General features: G+C 43.7%; 1 protein-coding gene across 4 annotated transcripts in view; it reads right to left on the bottom strand.

Moving 5' to 3' along the window:
• fam110d (family with sequence similarity 110 member D) overlaps positions 1 to 23,213 on the bottom strand; it is a 69,520-nt gene that overhangs the window by 42,786 nt on the left and 3,521 nt on the right. For 2 of the 4 annotated variants that reach the window (XM_043717559.1, XM_043717557.1), the window contains exon 1: positions 3,875 to 4,035. The exons of 1 other annotated variant lie outside the window; for it this stretch is intronic. The gene's annotated coding sequence lies outside the window, so the exon portion shown is untranslated. Of the gene's footprint in view, positions 1 to 845; positions 1,002 to 3,874; positions 4,036 to 23,213 lie in introns of those variants that run through there. One more of the 4 variants, XR_006315667.1, reaches the window with a different exon arrangement.

Here is a 23,213-nt window from a genome sequence, read left to right as displayed (position 1 = left end):
TCAGCTATTACGAGGGGGCATAGCTTTAAATTAAGGGGTGGTAGGTACAGGACAGATGTTAGGGGTAGATTCTTTACTCAGCGAGTCGTGTGTTCATGGAATGCCCTGCCAGTAGCAGTGGTGGACTCTCCCTCTTTATGGGCATTTAAACGGGCATTGGATAGGCATATGGAGGATAGTGGGCTAGTGTAGGTTAGGTGGGCTTGGATCGGCGCAACATCAAGGGCCAAAGGGCCTGTACTGCGCTGTATTTTTCTATGTTCTAGGTTTGTATGTTTAATTTTTAAATTATAATTTTAAGAAACAGCACACAGCAGAATTTCACACACAAGGCTGTGGCCAAAGCTGGGAATGTATGAACTGGACAAATTCAATCTCCCATCCAAGTTCACAGCAAACTCGTTTACTGACATGCATTGATGTCTCATCTGGCAATGTTTCAATTTTAAAATTCCCACCCAACTTGGCAAATCCCACCTCGTCCAATAATCTCCGAGGTCTCAGCACTCATCCAACTCAGGCCTTGGCCTCGTATCTAATGTGTTTCCGAAAAAAACAGGGAGAAAGTGAGGACTGCAGACGGTGGAGATCAGAATTGAGAGTGTGGTGCTGGAAAAGTACAGCAGGTCAGGCAGAATCCGAGAAGCAGGAGAATCGACATTTTGGGCATCAGGAATCCTGATGAAGGGCTTATGCCGGCAACGTCGATTCTCCTGCTCCTCGGATGCTGCTCGACCTGCTCTGCTTTTCCAGCACCACACTCTCGACTATTAACAAACACAATTTGACACAAACCAATGCGAACAATGTTCTCGAATCAGTCAAAGGGCTAGGTTTTCGGGCCTGTCTGAAAGGAGGATGGAGAGGCAGGGAGGTTGTTGGGTGGGGCATAGGTGGAGTTCTGGAGCTCAGGGCTCAAACAGCAGGAGGAACAGTCGCCAGTGGTGGAATGATGAAAATCAGGAATGCACGGAAGGCCAGAGTTGGAGAATAGCAGCGATCTATGAGGGTTAAAATTCATATTACTCTCAGAGGAAAGTCTGGAACAAAGATTAAAAAGCTTAAAACTAGTTTGAATTTGCTTTAACCAGTTCTCCATTTGTTGTTACTCTTTTACAAGTTAGAGTTTCTAATGGAAAGTCTCCACACTGTACAAAACATGCTCCATGCATGACTAACAACACAAAACTGGATGCCCTTGACTAATTCCCTGACTGCAGGAGTGGATTGTTAATAGATCTTAGGAAGAAAATAGGATTAAATCGGAAAGACCTGGTCCACTGGGGGTGGCACAGTGGCTCAGTGGTTAGCACTGCTGCCTCACAGCAGCAGGAACCCGGGTTTGATTCCAGCCTTGAGCGACTGTCTGTGTGGAGTTTGCACGTTCTCCCTGTGTCTGCGTGGGTTTCCTCCCACAGTCCAAAGATGTGCAGGTCAGGTGAATTGGCCAGACTAAATTGCCCATAGTGTTAGGTGCATTAGTCAGAATGAAATAGGTTTGGGTGGACTTGTTGGGCCGAAGGGCATGTTTCCACACTGTAGGGAATCTAATCGTTAGCCATCCTGGTCGCCAGTCACCTGGTGACTACTTTAATAGAGTCATTAACCAATCATAGCAATCAATTTCTGTCATTAGGTTTGAACAGACTAAGGTATAAGACAATGAAAGCTAAGGTTCAGCTCTTGATGTGTGGTGTTTATGTCTCTATCTCTGAGCCAGGTTCAAATCTCACTTACTCCAGAGGTGTGTAATAACACATCTGAACAGGCTGTTTAAAAATATCTAGATCAGACCAAAATGTGAAACAGTGAAAGCCAGGATTGAGATCTCATGGTGCAGTGTTAGTGTCTCTACCTAAGGCCCTGAAGGTCTGGATTCAAGTCCCTTCTGCTCCATTTCGGTCAGATATGCCAGTGGCTTGGAGCCTTGGGAATCATTGGTTCAAAGTCAACTAACCAGGTTAGATCAGGTGGACAGTGAGAGCCTTTTTCTGAGGATAGCATGACGGGGCATAGCTTCAAACTGAGGAATGATAGATATAGGACAGATGTCAGGGTAGTTTCTTTATTCAGAGTGTAGTAGGAGTGTGGAATGCAGTGCCTGAAAAAATTAGGAGAAAGTGAGGACTGCAGATGCTGGAGATCAGAGCTGAAAAATGTGTTGCTGGAAAAGCGCAGCAGGTCAGGCAGCATCCAAGGAGCAGGAGAATCGGCATTTTGGGCATAAGCCCTTCTTCAGGAATCAGGGCTTATGAAGAAGGGCTTATGCCTGAAACGTCGATTCTCCAGCTCCTTGGATGCTGCTTGACCTGCTGTGCTTTTCCAGCAACACATTTTTCAGCTGCTTGCAAAAATTGTAGACACACCAACTTTATGGGCATTTAAAGATTATTGGATAAGCATATGGACGAGAATGGAGTTGTGTAGGTTAGATGGGCTTCAGATTGTCTTCACAGAGCGGTGCAACATCGAGGGCCAAAGGGCCTGTACTGCGCTGTTTTGTTCTATGTTCTAATCCTCCCAAGTGGTGCTACATATAGATTGACTAGTGAGAGATTTAAAAAAATGAGACAAGGTCCCTGCATCTGAAAGCACCATGCAGTTAAATTGCCAGGCTGTACTCTGTGTAGGCCCACACAGTCAGTTATATGAGGCACCAGATGGTATCTATGAATTCTTAGCTAAAGACCCTCCATGAGCAAAGGGACAAATCCCAGGCAACATATGTTCAGCCATGGCTCAATGGGTGGTAAGCACTCTCTCTGCTGAGAAATAACATTTCAGTCTCACTCTAAAGCATTGAGCACATAATCCAGGCTGACACTCGGCAGGGCAGCACACACAGGGAGTACTGCATTATCAGAGGCTCTGCCCTTTGGATGAGACATAAACCAAGCCTCAACTGTTCTGTCAGATGTAAAAGATCCCACGGTACTACATTAAAGAGCAGAAAAACCTTCCACAGTTCTATCCTGTCCAAAAGAATCCCTACAATGTGGAAGCAGCCATTCAGCCCATCAGGTCCACAATGACCTGCTGAAGAGCATCCAGACCAACTCCATCACTGTCACCCTACATTACCCATGGCTAATCCACCTAACCTACATATCCCTGGACATTATGGACAATTTAGCATGACCAATCCACCTAACTAGTACATCTTTGGACTGTAGGAGGAAACCCACACAGATAGAATGAGAATGTGCAAACTCCACACAGACAGTTGCCCAAGAGTGGAATTAAACCCAGATCCCTGGTGTTGTGAGGTAACAGTGCTAACCACTGAGCCACCTTGCCAGCCAATATTTAGACTTTAACCAACAACAACTCAACTGGCTATCTGGTTATAATCAGACTGGTGTCTGGAACTGGGAGCTGCTGTGTTTCCTGTATTGTAACAGTGACTACATTTCTGAAAGTATCCCCTGGCTGTAAATCCATTTGGAAAATCCCGCGACATTAATTCCAGGTGGAATAATCAGAAAAGAACACCTTCTCAAATGAACTATCCGTGAAAAATCAATAAGATAGGATCCTGTCTAAATTAAAGTTACACAATTAAATATTTATTTAACTGCTGCTTTGTCTTAAGGTCTGAGAAACCTGTGAACCAGCAGTGTAAAGTTAAACAGTGACTGCCTACAGGAAGCGGATGCATTTATTGTGGATATACCCAAACATATGTTAAAGCACTTAGCCTGTTTAATACAACAGCTATACTACATACACGACATCATAAAAGAACAGTCACCTGAAAAGCAGCATTTATGCTGAGGTAGCTGGTTAAGTCAACATACTTATAACTAAATGCAAACACTCAAGCCCCAAATTACTGTTAAATTATTGGTAATTTGTAAACAAAAGACATACTGACCAATGCAAAGCAGGCTGTGACTGTGACAATGGTCGGGAATTTCCAGTGGAAGGCATGTCCTCTGTCTGGTCAACATTGTATTAAGTCATGCAGGATATGTTCCAGAGACAAGCACTGCTGTGAACTAACTGCTGACGGTGTCATTGCAGAATTAAGACTAAACCACCAGCTTCACCCTTCCTTCCCCGCCTACCACCACCACCCACTCCAAACAGGAATGCTCCACTTACGAGTTCTTCAGAGGGGTGGCTAAGAATAAGATGCTAAAGCTGGAAAAAAATGGCTTGAAAGTTACATTCCCAACTCTGTGACCAGTGGATACCTCCTCAAGGTATTAGTGTTGACAACTTCCCAAGACTGCCCTGGAGGTTCCATGTGTTACAAAATAATCTCCAAGATTTAAAACACAAGGAGAAAAATCATAGGCATGCTAAAACATTTGTTATTTTATTTCTCATTTGTTTAGAAACATTTTTGGACATGGCAGAATTATTCAATCAAGGCATAAAAAGGATTCTGTTTGATTTTTCATTGGCCATGGCAAGACCTGGCCTCTGCAAGCATTGATCTTTCAGGAGATCTGTGGTGGGAGGTGCAGAGGTGGGGTCATAGCACGAAGTCCAGAACTCGAGGGCATAGGTTTAGGGTGAGAGGGGAAAGATATAAAAGGAACCTAAGGGGCAACTTTTTCATACAGAGGGTGGTATGTGTATGGAATGAGCTGCCAGAGGAAGTGGTGGAGGCTGGTACAATTGCAACATTTAAGAGGTATTTGGATGGCTATATGAATAGGAAAGGTTTGGAGGGTTATGGGCTGTGTGCTGGCTGGTGGGACTGGATTGGGTTGGGATATCTGGTCAGCATGGACGGGTTGGACCGATGGGTCTGTTTCTATGCTGTACATCTCTATGACTCTATGTATTAAAAAGTGACTGGTATTTGAGCCAATATTTAGTCCCTCATTCAACATCATTACAACAGAATATCTGTTACTCTCACATTACTTTCTGGGGAAGCTTACTGTGACCAAATTGGCTGCTGTTTCCAATGCTACAACAGTTCAAAAAAGTACTCCGCTGGTGAATTTATCGGGGTGTCCTGAGATCATGAAATCCACAACAGAAATTCCCATTCTCTCTTTTTAAGAAGTAGTTAATGTTTCAATATTGAAGAAAGATACTTCAATCCCAGCTTGACTGAACTCAAGAGTGTGTCTTTCACTCCTCCTATTGGCTGAATTTAGTAAGACATGTTTGAATTTCTGCTGATAGAGGGAGGCAAGGTACGATTGGTTATTACCAATTGAGATACTGTAAACTGAGATCTGGATAGCGAACATATATTCACATTTAAATGATGTGTTAAGGTTTTCAATGCTGTCAGATATTGATATGGCATTGCAGTGAGAAATGAGTGACACTGCTTATGTAACCTCAAATATTTACTCATCCCTGAACAAGCCTTAGCCACAGTTTGGATGCCACACTGTAAAATTGACATTGAGAGTCCGGAATTACATGCAGAGGAGAAATAAAGAGAATGGGAGCAGGGTTACATGGAACCACTGGAGATGATGGGATTAATTTCTTTTAAAGCGGATAAGATTAACGATTGGTTCAATTGAGACTTTCAAAATCATGACAAAGTTTTGATACAGAAAATGACGGGAAACTGTTTCCACAGGTAGGAGGTTCAGTAACCAGAGGACATTGGTTTAAGGTAATTGACAAAAAAATGAATAACTCCTTGGCATTTCAGCACTCTTTTGGATCTGGTCTTTTGTGCACCTCAAATTTTCATCGTTTCACCATTTGTGGCTTTGTTTCCATCTGCTGATCCCCTGATGACTGGAATCTCTGCCTCTATCTCCCTTTCTTTCCACCTTTTAAGATGCACCCCCGCCTGCTCCCACCCCAACCCTAGACTCAAACTTTTGATTAATTGGTCAACATCACCTTATGTGGCTTATGTTCAACTTTTGCAACATCCTTTGAAAGGATGTTAAAGGTACTAACCAAATGTAAGTTGGTGTTATTGTGATCTGGAATGCATTGCCTGAAGCAGATTCAATATTAAACTTTAGAAGGGAATTGGATAAATACCTGAACAGTAACCAGTTGCATGCCCATGGGGAAAGCACAGAGAGAATGGGATAAAACTGAATAGCTCATTCAAAGAGCTGTCACAGGCACAATGGACTGAACGGTCTCCTTATCTGTTTGATTTTATGGAGTAAATCCAGTGACAACTGGAGTCATCTTCTGATGTACAATGGTGGCCAGAATGCTGCAAGGAATAACAGTTAGTATTTTGTATTTAAGACCCAAGTACTCAATCTTCCAGTTATAGGCCACTGGTAATGGGCCTTCAACTCCACAATGCGTGATGTGAACTTGGGAATCTTTTGCAAAACATAAACAAGTAAGAATTTTAAAAGAAAGATGACAGGAAGACTAGCATTTACTTAGTATTTTTCATAACCTCAGCCTGTCCCAAGCACTTTACAATCAATGCAGTGTTGTAGCTGTTGCAATGTAAGAACTGTAGCAACCAATCTGCACACAGTAGATTCGTAAACACAGCACTATGAAGATGACCAGACAATTTGTTTTAGCCATGTTCATTACAGAATAAATATTGACTTAGGCACTGGGGAGAATGCTGTGACCCTGCTGGGAAGTACTGTGATTGGATTGTCTGACAGCATCATGGGATTACCTGAAAGGGCAGGCACCAGAATGAAAACTAAATCAATGCTTTTTTTTCAAAAATATACTTAACTTTGAAAAGGACATTACATGACAATTCAAATTTGACATTAGATAAGGTGAAAACCAAATTAGCTTCTTTCAATGTTTTATGTTACTGACTACATTTACAAATATACTCAATATTTATAAGATTTGTTACATGTTCAAATAGTGAGCCCTAGAGGTTTTGCAGTTTCCAGTCTCTGCACATGCTATGATTAAAAAGGTCTTAGCTGGTGGCCTCTTTTTTCCAAAAATATATTTCTTAAAATTTGTTAAAGTATATTACAAAACATTTTAAATTGAAAATTAGAAGTACAATGCAGTTCAAATTTTCTACATACAGAATGTTCATTCTAAGATACCTCAACACAGTTGCAATATCCTTAATATCCATAATATGAATTCCAAATTGGGTGTACAACATGAGAGTAAATTGGATATTACAGAAAGTGTAAAAGAATTCAACTTTTGTGGCCTTAGATGGTGGTCATTCCCAGTTAGTACCTCTTGGGGTCAGTTAGCTACATTGACTGGCTTGCATTGCAGAGTAACACCAACAGCACAGGCTCAATTCCAGCATTGGCTGAGGTTACCATGAAAGTCCCAGCTTCTCAACTTTGCCCTGTGCCTGAGGCACGCTGACCTTCAGGTTAAGCTAGTTGTCTTTCTACTGAGAGAGCAGCCTTCTGGGACTACAGTGACTCTTGGGTTGTTTGGAGCTTACAGTAGTTAACTCTTAACATTGCCTCTCCTTTTAGACCATCATTCATGAGCAGCCTTTGAGAATGTCATCTAACTAGGCTCTCACTCAGGTCAATTCGGGCTAATTAGTGTTGGAAGTTGCTCTAGTTTTGTAGTGTTGGGCAGATGACCCCAGCTTTGATGGAGAGGTTCTTACCAAAGTCATAATCAAACTATTAGGAAAAGATGGCTGTTATTCCCTTTTTATTAACTCTTACTGTCCTTTCCACACTTAGCAATGTGACTTCTGTAGGACAACAGATATACATAAAAGATTCATTGAGAGAAAAGTTAGACTAAAGGAACAAAAGCTGAAGGAACAAATGTTATTTTAATTCTAAGTAAAAAGTGAGCAGATTACAACAGAATAAGACAATGCAAGGTATATTTGCTAAACTCACTGAATGTAAAACTGAGATGGGAGGGATGGCAGAGAAAGAAATACTTTGTTACCATGCCTTCTATTAGAGTGTGAATTTATTTTTGTCTCTACATGTACTTTTCTACTTCTCTTTGCCCTGACTGTCTCACTTGTTTTCTCTCTTTTCACTTGTACCAGCTCACCCTCACACTTGCAAGTGCTCTAAATTATACACTTCATAGGCCTTATGAAGATTTTGCTCACTACTGAAGGATCACCTCATATTTCAGCTTAGAATGTTCGATTTCATGAAAAACCCTTTGATAAAATCTATGAACATCTGCATTTCAAACTTCAACAGTGTTGAATACAGTGCTACCATTCAGTTGGTCCAAGCTTGCAACTCATGGTGCCCAATATAACATGCACATTAACTGTGCCTATGCAAAGTTGGTTCAGAATCAGGATCTCAGGAACTGGTCCCTTCATATCCATGTGTTGGCATCAAGCAACTGACAGTAATAACTTGCATTTGCTCTTAACAGAGTAAAAAATATCCTGAGATGTGTCATAGGATTGTTATCAAACAAAAAAAAAGTCAAGCCACTTCATTAGGATTGGTGAAAAGAAGGCGAATCAAGAGGGTTATTTTAAGTTGTGAGTTAAAGATAGTCAGTGTTTTACAAGGAAACCCAGAGTTTAGGATCTAAGCAGCTGAAGGCATGACGGCCAATGGTGAGTGATTAAAATCGAGGCTGCTCAAGTGGCCTGATGTGGAGGATATATGAGAGGGAGGAGCTTTCGCAAGGAAAAATCAGAATCAAGTGATGGTGAGGTCACAATACCATTCCTTCATAATTATGTGTTTTAAAAATTTCTCTGACATGATATAGCAGAACCTGAACTGTAGATGGGGTATCAATAACATTGAACCTTCCCTCTCCAGACCATTTATATATGTTACCTCCAATATGTTGGTGCACAGTACAATGTGGGTTGATGTCCTCTAACATTTTCCTCAAGTGTGAGCATGAGCAGTGAGTTGGCAGACTATTCAACTCTAGTGGGCTTCAAAATTAAGTCTAATTATGTTCTTAAACAATGTCTGCATACATATACTGAGGCTCGCAGCTGGACACTGCTCCGGATGCTTGCAGCCCACGTGCATATGTGCTGGATGTGAATTTGGAACAGGGAGATAGCAGAAATAGGTCAGTGAGAACTGGCTGGGTGGGAACACTGCATAGGACAGATAATAAACTAGGATTCCACTGATAAAATTACTCATCAGAATCACTACTTTTTCAGTCAAAATTCCTCTGATCAAAGGAATGGTGAGTTTTGGGGCAGTAACCAGTCACACCTGGGAGCTAGGTCTGAACAAAGTCTAAAGTACAAACACTGTTCAGTGAACGCAATTGACCTAATTGGACAAGTTTTGTATAATTCTATCCTGGATCCCCATGAGCATGTCCATACATGTACAAAACTTTCTCGTTCAATTTCATCCTAATAATTTCAATGAGAGGAGATGTAGAATGGTGTTGAGGTGCATTGACAAAGCAGCTATCTTGATGCAGGCACTGACAGCTGGAATGGAAATTGTTTTGTTAAGAGCAAACTTCAATCAGAGAAGTGGAGAGAAAAAAGACTTTTTAAAATACATAAATTTTATATAAAATGCAAGCAACTTTCAATTGTGCTCTTGTGGAAAAATAACTGCATTTCTACTGCTGTAGATCGCGAAAGAATTATTGGCTATTTCTGCAAGTGACCTTTCCACTTTTCCTTTTGCGGCCCATCTGTTGATAGACCTCTTCACCTATAACAGGATCCAGACCCTGCAGAGACCTAAGACAAAGCTGATTGATATGATCTATACTTCAGTCCAAGCCTCAAGACATTTCCTGTGTCAAGGGGGTCTCTGTCTAATTGATAGGGGAGACCTGTTGAGGGTCAACAGATAGGAAAGATTTACGACCTGTCTTGAGGATAAGGGTTATATATAGCCATATACTGAGAGGAACTGACCTGTTTTCAATGAGTGGGACAGATCATTTATTAACAGAAGTTAGTCCTGATCCATTGGCTTCAGTCCATTTTGCAAATGTGTATTTATAGCTCTTCCACGAAGCCTTCTATAACGAAAAAATTCTTCTATAAAAAGATTAATTCTCTCTTTGCCTTGAATCAGAAGTTTTTGGTTTAAGTCAAACTCCAGAGAGTTAACCACTGTAAAATCAGGAGAAATTGGAACAGAACTAGGACATTCAGCCCATTGAACTTATCCCAGTTGTCAATAAACCCACAGCTGATGTGATGATGACCTGGTACAAGGTTAGTCTGAGCACTGACAGCAGCAGCAACAGAGCAAAGGAGAAAGAGTCTCAGTGAACAGCAGCAGCAAGACAAATACCTGAGGAGTGGGGGTCAGTCAGAGTGAGCCTGGGGGGTGAACGGCAGCAGCAGGATAAATACCTGAGGAGTGGGGGTCAGTCAGCGTGAGCCTGGGGGGGTGAACAGCAGTAGCAGGATAAATACCTGAAGAGTGGGGTCAGTAAGTGTGAATCTGGGGGTGAACAGTAGGATACATACCTGAGGAGCGGGGTCAGCCAGAGTGAACCTTGAGGTGAACAGCAGGATATATACCTGAGAAGTGGGGTCAGTCATAGAGTCATAGAGATGTACAGCATGGAAACAGACCCTTCAGTCCAACTCGTCCATGCTGACCAGATATTCCAACCCAATCTAGTCCCACCTGCCAGCACCTTGCCAATATCCCTCCAAACCCTTCCTATTCATATACCCATCCAAATGCCTTTTAAATGTTGCAATTGTATCAGCCTCCACCACTTCCTCTGGTAGCTCATTCCATACACATACCACCCTCTGCGTGAAAATGTTGCCCCTTAGGTTCCTTTTATATCTTTCCCCTCTTACCCTAAACCTATGCCCTCTAGTTCTAGTTTCCCTCACCCCAGAGAGAAGACTTTCTATTTATCCAATCCATGCCCCTCATAATTTTCTAAACCTCTATAAGGTCACCTCTCAGCCTCCGATGCTCTAGGGAAAACAGCCCCAGCTTGTTCAGCCTCTCCCTATACCTCAAATCCTCCAACCTAGGCAACATCCTTGTAAATCTTTTATGAACCCATCATGTTTCACAACATCTTTCTGATAGGAACGAGACCAGAATTGCATGCAATATTCCAACAGTGGCCTAACAATGTCCTGTACAGCTGCAACATGACCTTCCAACTCCTGTACTCAATACTCTGACCAATAAAGGAAAGCATACCAAACACCTTCTTCCTTGTAGCACTCCACTGGTCACAGGCCTCCAGTCTGAAAAACAATCCTCCACCACCACCCTCTGTCTTCTACCTTTGAGCCAGTTCTGTATCCAAATGACGAGTTCTCCCTGTATTCTGTGAGATCTAATCTTGCTAACCAGTCTCCCATGGGGAACCTTGTCGAACGCCTTACTGAAGTCCATTTACATCACGTCTACAGCTCTGCCCTCATCAATCCTCTTTGTTACTTCATCAAAAAACTCAATCAAGTTTGTGAGACACGATTTCCCACGCACAAAGCCATGTTGACTATCCCTAATCAGTCCTTGCCTTTCCAAATACATGTACATCCTGTCCCTCAGGATTCCCTCCAACAACTTTCCCATCACCGAGGTCAGGCTCACCGGTCTATTGTTCCCTGGCTTGTCCTTACCACCTTTCTTAAACAGTGGCACCACATTAGCCAACCTCCAGTCTTCTGACACCTTACCTGTGACTATCAATGATACAAATATCTCAGCAAGAGGACCAGCAATCACTTCTCTAGCTTCCCACAGAGTTCTAGGGTACACCTGATCAGGTCCTGGGGATTTATCCACCTTTAACCGTTTCAAGACATCCAGCACTTTCTCCTCTGTAATATGGACATTTTTCAGGTGTCACCATCAATTTCGCTACTTTCTATATCTTCCAAATCCTTTTCCACAGTAAATACTGATGCAAAATACTCGTTTAATATCTCCCCCATTTTCTGCGACTCCACACAAAGGCCGCCTTGCTGATCTTTGAGGAGCCCTATTCTCTCCCTAGTTACCCTTTTGTCCTTAATGTATTTGTAAAAACTCTTTGGATTCTCCTTAATTCTATTTGCCAAAGGTATCTCATGTCCCCTTTTTGGCCTCCTGATTTCCCTCTTCAGTATACTCCTACTGCCTTTAAACTCTTCTAAGGATTCACTCAATCTATCCTGTCTATACTTGACATATGCTTCCTTCTTTTTCTTAACCAAACCCTCAATTTCTTTAGTTATCCAGCATTCCCTGTACCTACCAGCCTTTCCTTTCACCCTAATAGGAATATACTTTCTCTGGATTCTCATTATCTCATTTCTGAAGGCCTCCCATTTCCTGCAAACATTTGTCCCCAATCAGCTTTTGAAAGTTCTTGCCTAATACCGTCAAATTGACCTTTCTCCAATTTTTAAGTCTAGTCTATCTTTTCCATCACTATTTTAAATCTAATAAAATTATAGTCGCTGGCCCCAAAGTGCTCCCCCACTGACACCTCAGTCACCTGTCCAGCCTTATTTCCCAAGAGTAGGTCTATGTTTGGAAAGTTAAAATCCCCTACCATAACCACCCTATTATTCTTGCAGATAGCTGAGATCTCCTTACAAATTTGTTTCTCAATTTCCCTCTGACTATTAGGGGGTCTATAATACAATCCCAATAATACATACCTTTCTTATTTCTCAGTTCCACCCAAATAACTTCCCTGGATGTATTTCCAGGAATATCTTCCCTCAGTACAGCTGTAATGCTATCCCTTATCAAACATGCCACTCCCCCTCCTCTCTTGCCTCCCTTTCTATCCTTCCTGTAGCATTTGTATCCTGGAACATTAAGCTGCCAGTCCTGCCCATCCCTGAGCCATGTTTCTGTAATTGCTTTGATATCCCAGTCCCATGTTCCTACCCATGCCCTGAGCTCATCTGCCTTCCCCGTTAGGCCTCTCCCTTCAAAATCTCAACCTTTTCCCTTCCTATGTCATTGGTTCCAATGTGGACAATGATCTCTTGCTGGCCCCTTTCCCCCTTGAGAACATTCTGCACCCTCTCTGAGATATCCTTGATCCTGGCACCGGGGAAGCAACACGCCATTCTGATTTTTCACTGCTGGTCACAGAAACATCTGTCTGTACCTCGGACTAGAGAGTTCCCTCACACAATTGATCTCTTAGAACCCGACATACCCCTTGTTGCATTAGAGCTAGTCTCAATACCAGAAACCTGGCTGTTCGTGCTACGTTTCCCTGTGAATCGATCACCCCCTATATTTTCCAAAACGGCATGCTTGTTTGAAATGGGGATAGCCACAGAAGACTCCCGCACTAGCTGCCTACCTCTCTTACCTTTCCTGGAGTTAACCCAACTATGTGACTGTATCTGAGACTTTCACCTCTTCCTTTAACTGCCATCTATCCCATACTGTTGCTGTTGCAAATTCCTCATTGCCTCTAACTGTCACTCCAACCGATCCATTCGATCTGATAAGATTTGCAACCAACAACATTTATTGCAGATATAATCCGCAGTAACCCTTATTAAACTCCCACATCTGTCAAGAAGCGCATCTCACTCTAATGAAGGCCATTTTTGCTCCTTCACAATCTACAGACCCAGAAAATAGCACCATCTTATTCCTCTACAAAACACTGCCCAAGGTTAAATTAATAGTTACGGTTTATATTTAAGTTTAATCAAGAGACATATCTCAAAAAAACATATAATCAAGGAAGAACCCAACTCTACTCACTACTGCAGACTTTCTGTAGGCAACACTTACACAATTCACTTATCTGTTTCTGCTCTGTGACTTCGCCCAAACAGTTCCTCCAAGATCAGTTGTTAATTTCACTGTTTGTTAATTTTCCCAGATGCACTCTGATGTCGAGTGAATTCAAACATCAAAGGCAGTAACTGTGCAGGTACACTGTGGTGTCAGTTTCTTTCTCTCTCTCTCTCTCTCCCCTGCACTCTCCTCACCGTGTGCTTCCTTTGACTGTTCTCCCTTCTAAAACAGCTGTTGTTTTGACTTTTTTTTCCAAAAGTTCCAAGACAATGCAACAGCATATAAAACCGTAATTGTTGTTCCTGGAATTTGAGGAAATCACCTCCAACACCTAAAATACCTCAAAAAAGGAGCAGCTGTTACAGCCAGAAATTTTTCCCATCCTCCAGAGTGACCCTGGAGGTGAACAGCAGGATAAATACCTGAGGAGTGGGGTCAGTCAGAGTGAATCTAGGAGTGAACAGTAGGATAAATACCTGAGGAGCGGGGTCAGTCAGTGTGAATCTGGGGGTGAACAGCAGGATAAATACCTGAGATGCAGGGTCAGTCAGAGCCAACATGGAGTTGTATTTAAGGGTAGAGGTGATGTCATGATTAAAGAGTGACCTCGGCTTAGCTGTTGAGGAACCAGGTTTGCAGACTGATTGAGTTGTACCTGGAAAGAGATAAAGAACTTAATGTTTGCAGTTGTAATCTGCTAGGAAAAGGGAGCAGGAGTGAGATACCTTAATTTGATGATGAGTGGGTAAAGTTGTGTAATCAGTTTCTGGATTATTGTATGTTCTTAATAAGGTTGATTTCCTCAATAAGGTTTAAAATGACAGGAATAGCCCCATGGAATGCTCCTTCACTGGGAAATCTGAGACACTTCCAGTCTCCATGGTGACTGCGTATGCAGGAGTGTGTTCAGCTGCAGCTCCTGATTTGCCACATGGAACAACTGGAGCTGTGGATGGCCTCACTGCGGAGCATCCATGAGGCTGAGAATGTCGTGGATAGCACATTTACTGAGCTGGTCACACCACCAGGAAGGGCTACACAGACAGAGAAGAGTTGGGAAGGTGAGTATATATAGGCAGGCAGTGCTGGGTTCCCCTGTTGCCATTCCTCTCTCAAACAGTTCCACCATTTTGGATATTGATGGGGGATGGGGGGTGGGATCAGCTCAGAGGAAAGCAGCAGTAGCATCAGCTCAGTGGCACCTTGACTGGCTCTGTCGAAGTGTAGGCGAGCAGCAGTGATGGGGGTCTCTATACTCAGGGGCACAGATAGACATTTTTGTGGCCATGAGCAAGACTCCAAAATGGTGCGTTGCTTCCCCAGTGCCAGGGTCAAGGGTGTATCTGAGCAGGCACAGGATATTCTGAAGGTGGAGGTTGAGCAGCCTGACGTTGTGGGCCATATTGGTACTAACAACATAGACAGAAAGAGAGATGAGGTCCTGCAAAGGGGGTTCAGGGAGTTGGGTAGGAAGTTGAAAAGCAGAATCTCTAGGGTTGTAACCACAGGATTATTTGCTGTGCCACATGCCAGTGAGGCTAGGAATAGGATGATAGTTCAGTGAAATACGTGGCCAAAGACCTGGTGTAGAACGGAGCGCTTCAGGTGTGTGGATCACTGATGTGATCTGGGGCAGGTGGGACCTGTACAAGAAGGACAGGTTGCACCTAAACTAGAGGGGCCTGAAATGTCAATTCTCCTGCTCCTCGGATGTGCCTGACCTGCTGTGCTTTTCCAGCAACACACTCTCAAACAGAACCCCTCCAGTCCTCACCTTCCACCCCACTAATCTCCGCATAAATCGCATCATTCGCCAACACTACTGCCACCTACAAATGGATCCCACCACCAGGGATACATTTCCCTCCCCACCCCCATCTGCTTTCGACAAAGACCGTTCCCTCCACAACTACCTGGTCTGGTCCACACCTCCTAACAAGCCACCCTCCCCTCCTGACGCCTTCCCCTGCTACTGCAGGAATTGTAAAACCTGCGCCCACACCTCCCCCTAAACTCCGTCCAAGGCCCCAAAGGAGCCTTCCACATCCATCAAAGTTTCACTTGCACTTCCACACATGTCATTTATTGTATCTGTTGCTCCCGATGCGGTTTCCTTTACACTGGGGAGACTGGATGCCTTTTCGCAGAGCGCTTTAGAGAACATCTCTGGGACACCCACACCAATCAACCCCACCGCCCCACGGCCCAACATTTCAACTCCCCCTCCCACTCTGCCAAGGACATGCAGGTCCTGGGCCTCCTCCATCTCCACTCCCTCACCACCCAATACCTGGAGAAAGAACTCCTTCTCTTCTGCCTCGTGACCCTTCAACCCCATGGCATCAATGTGGACGTCACCATTTCCTCATTTTCCCTCCGCCCACCTTACCCCAGTTCCAACCTTCCAGCTCAGCACCGTCCTCATGACCTGTCCCACCCGTCAATCTTCCTTCCCACCTATCCACTCCACCTTCCTCTCCGATCTATCACCTTTACCCCCATCTCCATCCACCTATTGCACTCTTAGCTACCTTCTCCCCAACCCCACCCCTTCCCCTTTATCTATCCACCACCTCCTCCCCCCCTCCCCCGATGCTCCCAGCCTCATTCCTGATGAAGAGATCTGGCCTGAAACGTCAAGTCTCCTGCTCCTCAGATATTGCCTGACCTGTTGTGCTTTTCCAGTAACACACTCTCGACCCCAGGCACCAGTATTCTGGCAGGGAAGTTAGCTAATGCCACTTGGAGGGTTGAGAGGGATGGGTGGAGATTTAAACTAGTGTTATGGTGAAGGGGGAAATGGTGGGAACCAGAGCAGGAGGTCAGTAAGTAAATGACCTAGAAGGAGCTACAGACCAAAGCCAGTGAGACTAAGAGGAGGAACAGACAGGGAGACATTACTGAACATGGTGGGACTAGCAGTCTGAGGTATATTTGTTTTATTGTGAGGAGTATAACAGGTAAGGCAGATGAACTTAAAGCTTGAATGAATATATATAACTTTGATGTTGTAGCTACTACAGAGACTTGGCTGTAAGACTAGCAGCTTAATATTCTGGGATTTAGATGTTTTAGGTGAGATAGAAAGGGGTATAAAAGATGTGGAAGAGTTCTGTCACTGATTAGGGAGAATCTCACAGAGCACTGCGGAAGGGCACTTGGAGGGCTCATCCTGTGAGGCAATATGGGTGGATCTCAGCCCTCGGAAGCGTGCACTCACTTTGATGGGACTGCACTACAGGCCTCCCAACCACCAGGAGATGATAGAGAAACAGATCTGTGGGCGGATAATGGAAAATGTAAAAGCAACAGTGTTGTTATGGGGGTAGTGTCAGGGGTTTGGGTGCAGGGGAATTTGTTAGGTATGTCCAGGACTGTTTTTTGAAACATTTGTAAAGTGTCCGTCTCAAAGCGCCATACCGAACCTGGTTTTGGGGAATGAGCCCAACCAGGTGATACAAGTTTCAGTGGGAGCATTTCAGGAAAAGTGACCAAACTTCTACAAGCTTTAAGCTTCTTATGGATAAGGTAAGAGTAGTCTTTGGGTGAGAGTACTAAACTGGGGAAAGCTAGCTACCACAGTATTAGGCAGGAACTGGGGAATGCAGATTGGGGGAAGCTGTTTGAAGGTAAATCACAACTGACGTGTGGGAAGCTTTCAAAGGTCAGTTGATTAGAGTTCAAGTCCAGCATGTTCCTGTGAAAATGAAGGATAAGGATAGCAAGATTCAGGAACCTTGCATGACAAGAGAAATTGAGAGCTTAGTCAAAAAGAAGGCATATAGAGTCATTGAGATGTACAGCATGGAAACAGACCAGATATCCCAACCCAATCTAGTCCCACCTGCCAGTCAGAAAAAAGGCATATGTGAAGTTTAGGAAAGTGAATGCAGACAGAGCCCTTGAAGAATATAAAAAAAGCAAGAAGGACCTCAAATATGGAGGAGTAAAAGTGCTTATGAGATATGTTTGGCAAACAGGATTAAACAAAATCCCAAGGTGTTTTATACATATATAAAGAGCAAGAGGATAACTATGAAAAGGTAGGTCCACTCAAGGACAAAGGAGGGAACTTATTTGTTGAGTTGGAGGAAATGGATGAGGTCCTTAACTGTGGGGATGTTTGCCAATGATTGCACAATGTGCAGCACCATTCACGACTCCTTTGATACTGAAGCAGTTCATGTGCGAATGCAACATGACTGGACAATATCCGGACTTAGGCTAACAAGTGGCAAGTAACATTCATGCCACACAAATGCCAGGCAATGACCATCTCTAATAAGAGATAATTTAACCACCACCCCTTGACATTCAATGATATTTACTGAATCCTCCACTATCAACATCTTTGCGGTTACCACTGACCAGAAACTCAACTGGATTGGCCACATAAACACAGTGGGTACAGGATTAGGTCAGGTATTAGGAATCCTGTATCAAGTAACTCACCTCCTGAATTCCCAAAGCCTGCTCACCATCTACAAGGCACAAGTCAGGAGTGTGATGGAATATTTCCCACTTGCCTATATGGGTACAGATCCAACAATACTCAATAAGCTTGACACCATCCAGGACAAAACAGCCCACTTGATTGGCATCACATCCACAAGCATCTGCTCTTTCCACCACTGACGCTCAGTGGCAGCAATGTGTACTATCTACAAAATTAATTGCAGAAATATCCTTAGACAGCACCTTCCAAACCCACAACGACTTCCATCTAGAAGGACAAGGGCAGCAGATGCATGGGCACACCACCATCAGCAAGTTCCACTCCAAGTCACTCACCATCCTGATTTGGAAATTTATCATCATTCCTCTACTATCACTGGGTCAAAATCCTGGAATTCCCTTCCTAATAGAATTGTGGGTCTACCTACAGCACGTGGACTGCAGCAGTCCAAGAACACAGCACCCTACCACCTTCTCCAGGGCAGCAAGGGACAGGCAATAAATGCTGGCCAGCCAGTAACACCCACATCACATAAGTGAAAGGAAAAAGCATCTCCAACAGTGCAACACCTCCCTCAGCATTGCTCTGAGAGTGTCAGTCTAGGTTTTGGGTCCAAATTTGTAGAGTAGAATAAATAATTTTCCTGTTTTATGTTTTCAGACTAATGAAAGATGTGAACCTTGGACAGTGACCTCTGCTTTGACTTTTGCAGATGCCAAGAGACCAGCTGCAAGTTTCCTACAGTTATCCTTTCTCAGTTTCAGCATTCTTCACTTATTTTTCTTTTTATCAACAGTTTTGTTTTGCACACAGCTGAAGCTATGGTCTAGATGAACAGCATTAACAGAAGCAGATTAGAGAAATGTATGACCCAATGTGGACAGGATTGTACCTGGCTCTGGTTACAGTTCAACAGTCATTCTAATGGATCTGCCAGAGGGTATCCATTACTCTCAGGATGATGCCTGAATACGCTACACAGCTGTAGAATTTCTGTTTCCTGCTTTATGTGGAAATGTGAAAGAAATCACCATAAATCTTGCTGTGAGCACTGAGGCAGTTTCTGACTCCAATTTTAACAGACAAATTTGGGATTAGAGCTTCACTTTGCTGCCATTGTTTAGACATCTGCAATGTAAAGTTCAGAATTCTAAAGTTTCTGCTGCTGTATTTTTGCACCCGCAGACATCTCAAACGTCAACACGACTCATTTACTTTGCTGCCAATCTTAAAGCAATTTTGTCTCTCAGTTTTGTTCAATGGTGATGTGACTCCTGACTCCAGTTAGGGAACATGCTACATGTTAAGATTAAAGTGTGTTAACTAGGCTGACAATCTCATGACCTGTCAAGAGAATGTTGTATTGCTGGAACAGCTGTCCTTGATGAGATGGATTTTGAAGATTCACTGGAACAGACAGATGGCACCTTGGGTTGCTGTTTTAGTATCACTAGTGGGTCATTGGGACCTGCCTCTGAGCCAAAAGATCATGGGACCTGCCTCTGAGACAAAAGATCATGGGTTACTGGCAGCCCACCAATAGGACTGAATTTTCGCTGTGGGTTTCCGAACCTCATCATCCACCTCAAATGGGGTTTAGAAGCCTGTACAATGCAGGAAGCACAAGGTGGTGGCAGAGTGTAATATCTAGAAGCCCAGTCTGAAACTTTCAGAACATGGGTTCAAATCACACCATAGCAGATAGTGGAATTTCAATGCAGTTTAATAAAAAAGTCTCAGCAACGGCTAATTATCATAAAAATCCACCTGGTTCACAAATGCCCTTTCAGGACGGAAACCTGCCATCTTTTCCTAGGCTGGCTCACTGGCCTTGCAGGTCATTCAGTTGCAACAAATTACTACAAAGCCAAAAAGAAAATAAAGCAGGTAGACCACCCAGCATTGACCCAAGCACCTGAAATTGTGACAACAAAACCAGCCCTGTCAATACCGCAACATTCTCCTGACCAACATCCAGGGGCTTGTGCTAAATTTAGGAGAGCTATCCCACAAGCATGTCAAGCAAAAGCCTGATGTAGTCAAAATCACAAAATCATATCTTAAAGATTAATGTCCCAGACATTTCCATCCCTGGACATGGATAAGATAGACCCAACAGGAATGATAGTGCAGTTGCTGCTATACAATTGGAGCAAAGCTGCCCACGGAATCTGCAATATTGCCATTAGGCCAAATATAAACAAAGACATATCCACATGGTTAACCACCTATCACCACTTCTCCCAGCTCCTTTACCTTGAACACTAATTACAGAGGTTGAGGATGGTAAGAGTACAGATGTACTCTGTGTTGGAAACTTCAATGCCCATGACCAAGAGTGCTTTGGTAACATTACTGGCTACTGACCAAATTGGCCCAGTCCTACAGGATGTAACTGAGAGACTGGGTTTTCGGTACATTGTTGAGGGAAAGATCGCCTGACATCACCCTCACCAATCTATTAGTTGTAGATGTTTCTGTCCATGATAGTATTGGTAGGAGCAATCACCATGTAGTCCCATTTCACATTGAAGTTCCATCCATTATACATATGGCACTATTGCAATGCTAAAAGGAACAGACTACAAACAGATTTGAAAATTTAAAATTACGCATCCATGAAGTGCTGTGGGCCATTAGCAGCAGCAGAATTATATTCAACTACAATCTCTACTCTCATGTCCTTGCATATTTCCTGTTTGATCATTATCATCAAACAAAGAGATCATCCCTGGCTCAATGAAAAGTACAGAAGGATATATCAGAAGCAGCAACCTAAAAGTTAAGTATCAACCCAGTGAAGCTACAATACAGGGTTATTGACATGCCAAATAGTGAAGCAGCATGCAACTGAAAGAGCCAAATGATCCCACAACCAAAAGATCAGATCTGAGCTCTGCAATCCTCCAACATTCAGTTGTGAATGGGTTGTAGACAATTAAACTATGCAGGGAAGCTGACAGAAACAACTAAACCCATCCTGAATATCAGGATACCCAGCACATCACTGCAAAATTCAAGTCTGAAGCATTTGCAAGTACTTTCAGATAGAAGTCCCAAATGCTTCATCTCACCCTCTTCCCAAGGTCCTCACCATCATAAATGAAAGTCTTCAGCCAATGCAAATCACTCCATGTGACACTAAGAAATGGCTGAAGGCACTGGATACTGTAAAGACTATGAACCCTGACAACACTGTGACAAGAGTATCGAAGACTTGTGCTCTAGAATTAGCCATGACCATAGCCAAGCTGCTCCATGGCAGCTACAACACTGGTATCTTCCCAACAATTTAGAAAATTGCTCAAACACATACGTCCAGAAAAGCGAGGACAAATCCAACCTGGCCAAATGCTGCCAATCAGTCTATTCTCAATCATCAGCAATGTGAGGGCAAGTGTCGATAGTGCAATGAAGGGCCATACACCTCCTCACCTTATTACAGCCTTGGTCCAAACATGACAAAGGAGCTGAACTTGATGAAATTAGAATGATTACGCTTGTCATCAAGCCTACATTTAACCAAATATGGTGTCAAACAGCCTCGGTAAAACAAAACTCAATGGGAATCAGCGAAAAGTTCTCCACTAGTTGGAGTCATACCTAGCATATAATGAAAATGGTTGTGGCTACTGGAGATCAGTCTTCTCAGTAACAGGGCATTGCTGCAGCAGTTTCTTAAGGTAGTGTCAGCCATCTTCAGTTGCTCCAACAATGATCTTCCCTCCATCATAAAGTCAGAAGATTATATAAAGTTCAGCAATATTCATTACTTCTCAGTTTCTGAAGCTGTCCATGTTTGTTTGCAGCAAGACTTGGTCAATATTCAGGCTTTGGTTGATTAAGTCACAAATAACATTCAAGTGCCAGGCAATAAGCATCAAGAGTGAATCTAACCATCTTTCCCTGGCATTCAATGACAGAACCCCACTGGTCCTCACCTACCACCCCACCAATCTCCATGTACAGCGCATCATCCGCCATCACTTCCGCCACCTCCAAACAGACCCCAGCACCAAGGATATATTTCCCTCCCCTCCCCTATCAGCTTTCCGTAGAGACCACTCCCTCCGCGACTCCCTTGTCAGATCCACACCCCCCACCGACCCAACCTCCACTCCCGGCACCTTCCCTTGCAACCGCAGGAGGTGCAACACTTGCGCCCACACCTCCCCCCTCACTTCTCTCCAAGGCCCCAAAGGAAACTTCCATATCCGCCACAGATTCACCTGCACCTCCACCCACATCATCTACTGCATCCGCTGCAGCCGGTGTGGCCTCCTCTATATTGGGGAGACAGGCCGCCTACTTGCGGAGCGATTCAGAGAGCACCTCTGGGCCACCCGGACGAACCAACCCAACCAACCTGTAGCACAGCATTTCAACTCCCCCTCCCACTCCACCGAGGATATGCAGGTCATTGGACTCATCCACCGCCAAACCACAACAACCCGACGGTCGGAGGAGGAGCGTCTTATCTTCCGACTGGGAACACTCCAACCACAGGGGATGAACTTGGACTTCACCAGTTTCTTCATCCCCCCTCCCCCCACCTTGTCTCAGCCGAATCCCTCCAGCCCGGCACCGCCCTCCTGACCTGCAGTCTTCTTCTTGACCTCTCCGCCTCCACCCTACTCCGACCTATCACCCTCACCTTGACCTCTTTCCACCTATCACATTCCCAACGCCCCTCCTCCAAGTCCCTCCTCCCTACCCTTTATCTTCTCCTGCTGAACACTCTCTGCTCATTCCTGAAGAAGGGCATGTGCCCGAAACGTCGAATCTTCTGTTCCCTAGATGCTGCCTGACCTGCTGTGCAGTTCCAGCAATAAAGTTTCAGCTTTGATCTCCAGCATCTGCAGACCTCACTTTCTCCTTATAAAAACAAACAACTTCTTATCTCAAAACCAGGTAGTTTTAGTTTCTTGTCTTTGAATCTTTATGTGTCTTCGCTCTCCTTGTTCAGAATTTTCTTGTTTCAGGTTACTGATGGAAAAGGTACTTTAAAGTGAGTTTTGTTTTCAAGCAGTCTGTTTCATGCTAGGACTTGGCAGTTCTCCTCCCAACACTGCTCAATTCCCCCCCAGTCCTTTACCCCAGAGAATGGGATTGTATCCTTGGATTTGAAGATTGTCAATATACTCAATTCAAATTTGATTAGAATT

This window comes from Chiloscyllium plagiosum, chromosome 27 (genome assembly GCF_004010195.1).
Source record: "Chiloscyllium plagiosum isolate BGI_BamShark_2017 chromosome 27, ASM401019v2, whole genome shotgun sequence".
NCBI lineage: Eukaryota > Metazoa > Chordata > Chondrichthyes > Orectolobiformes > Hemiscylliidae > Chiloscyllium > Chiloscyllium plagiosum.
Note: the sequence above shows the minus strand (reverse complement) of the source record. Positions and strands in the feature narration are given on the sequence as shown.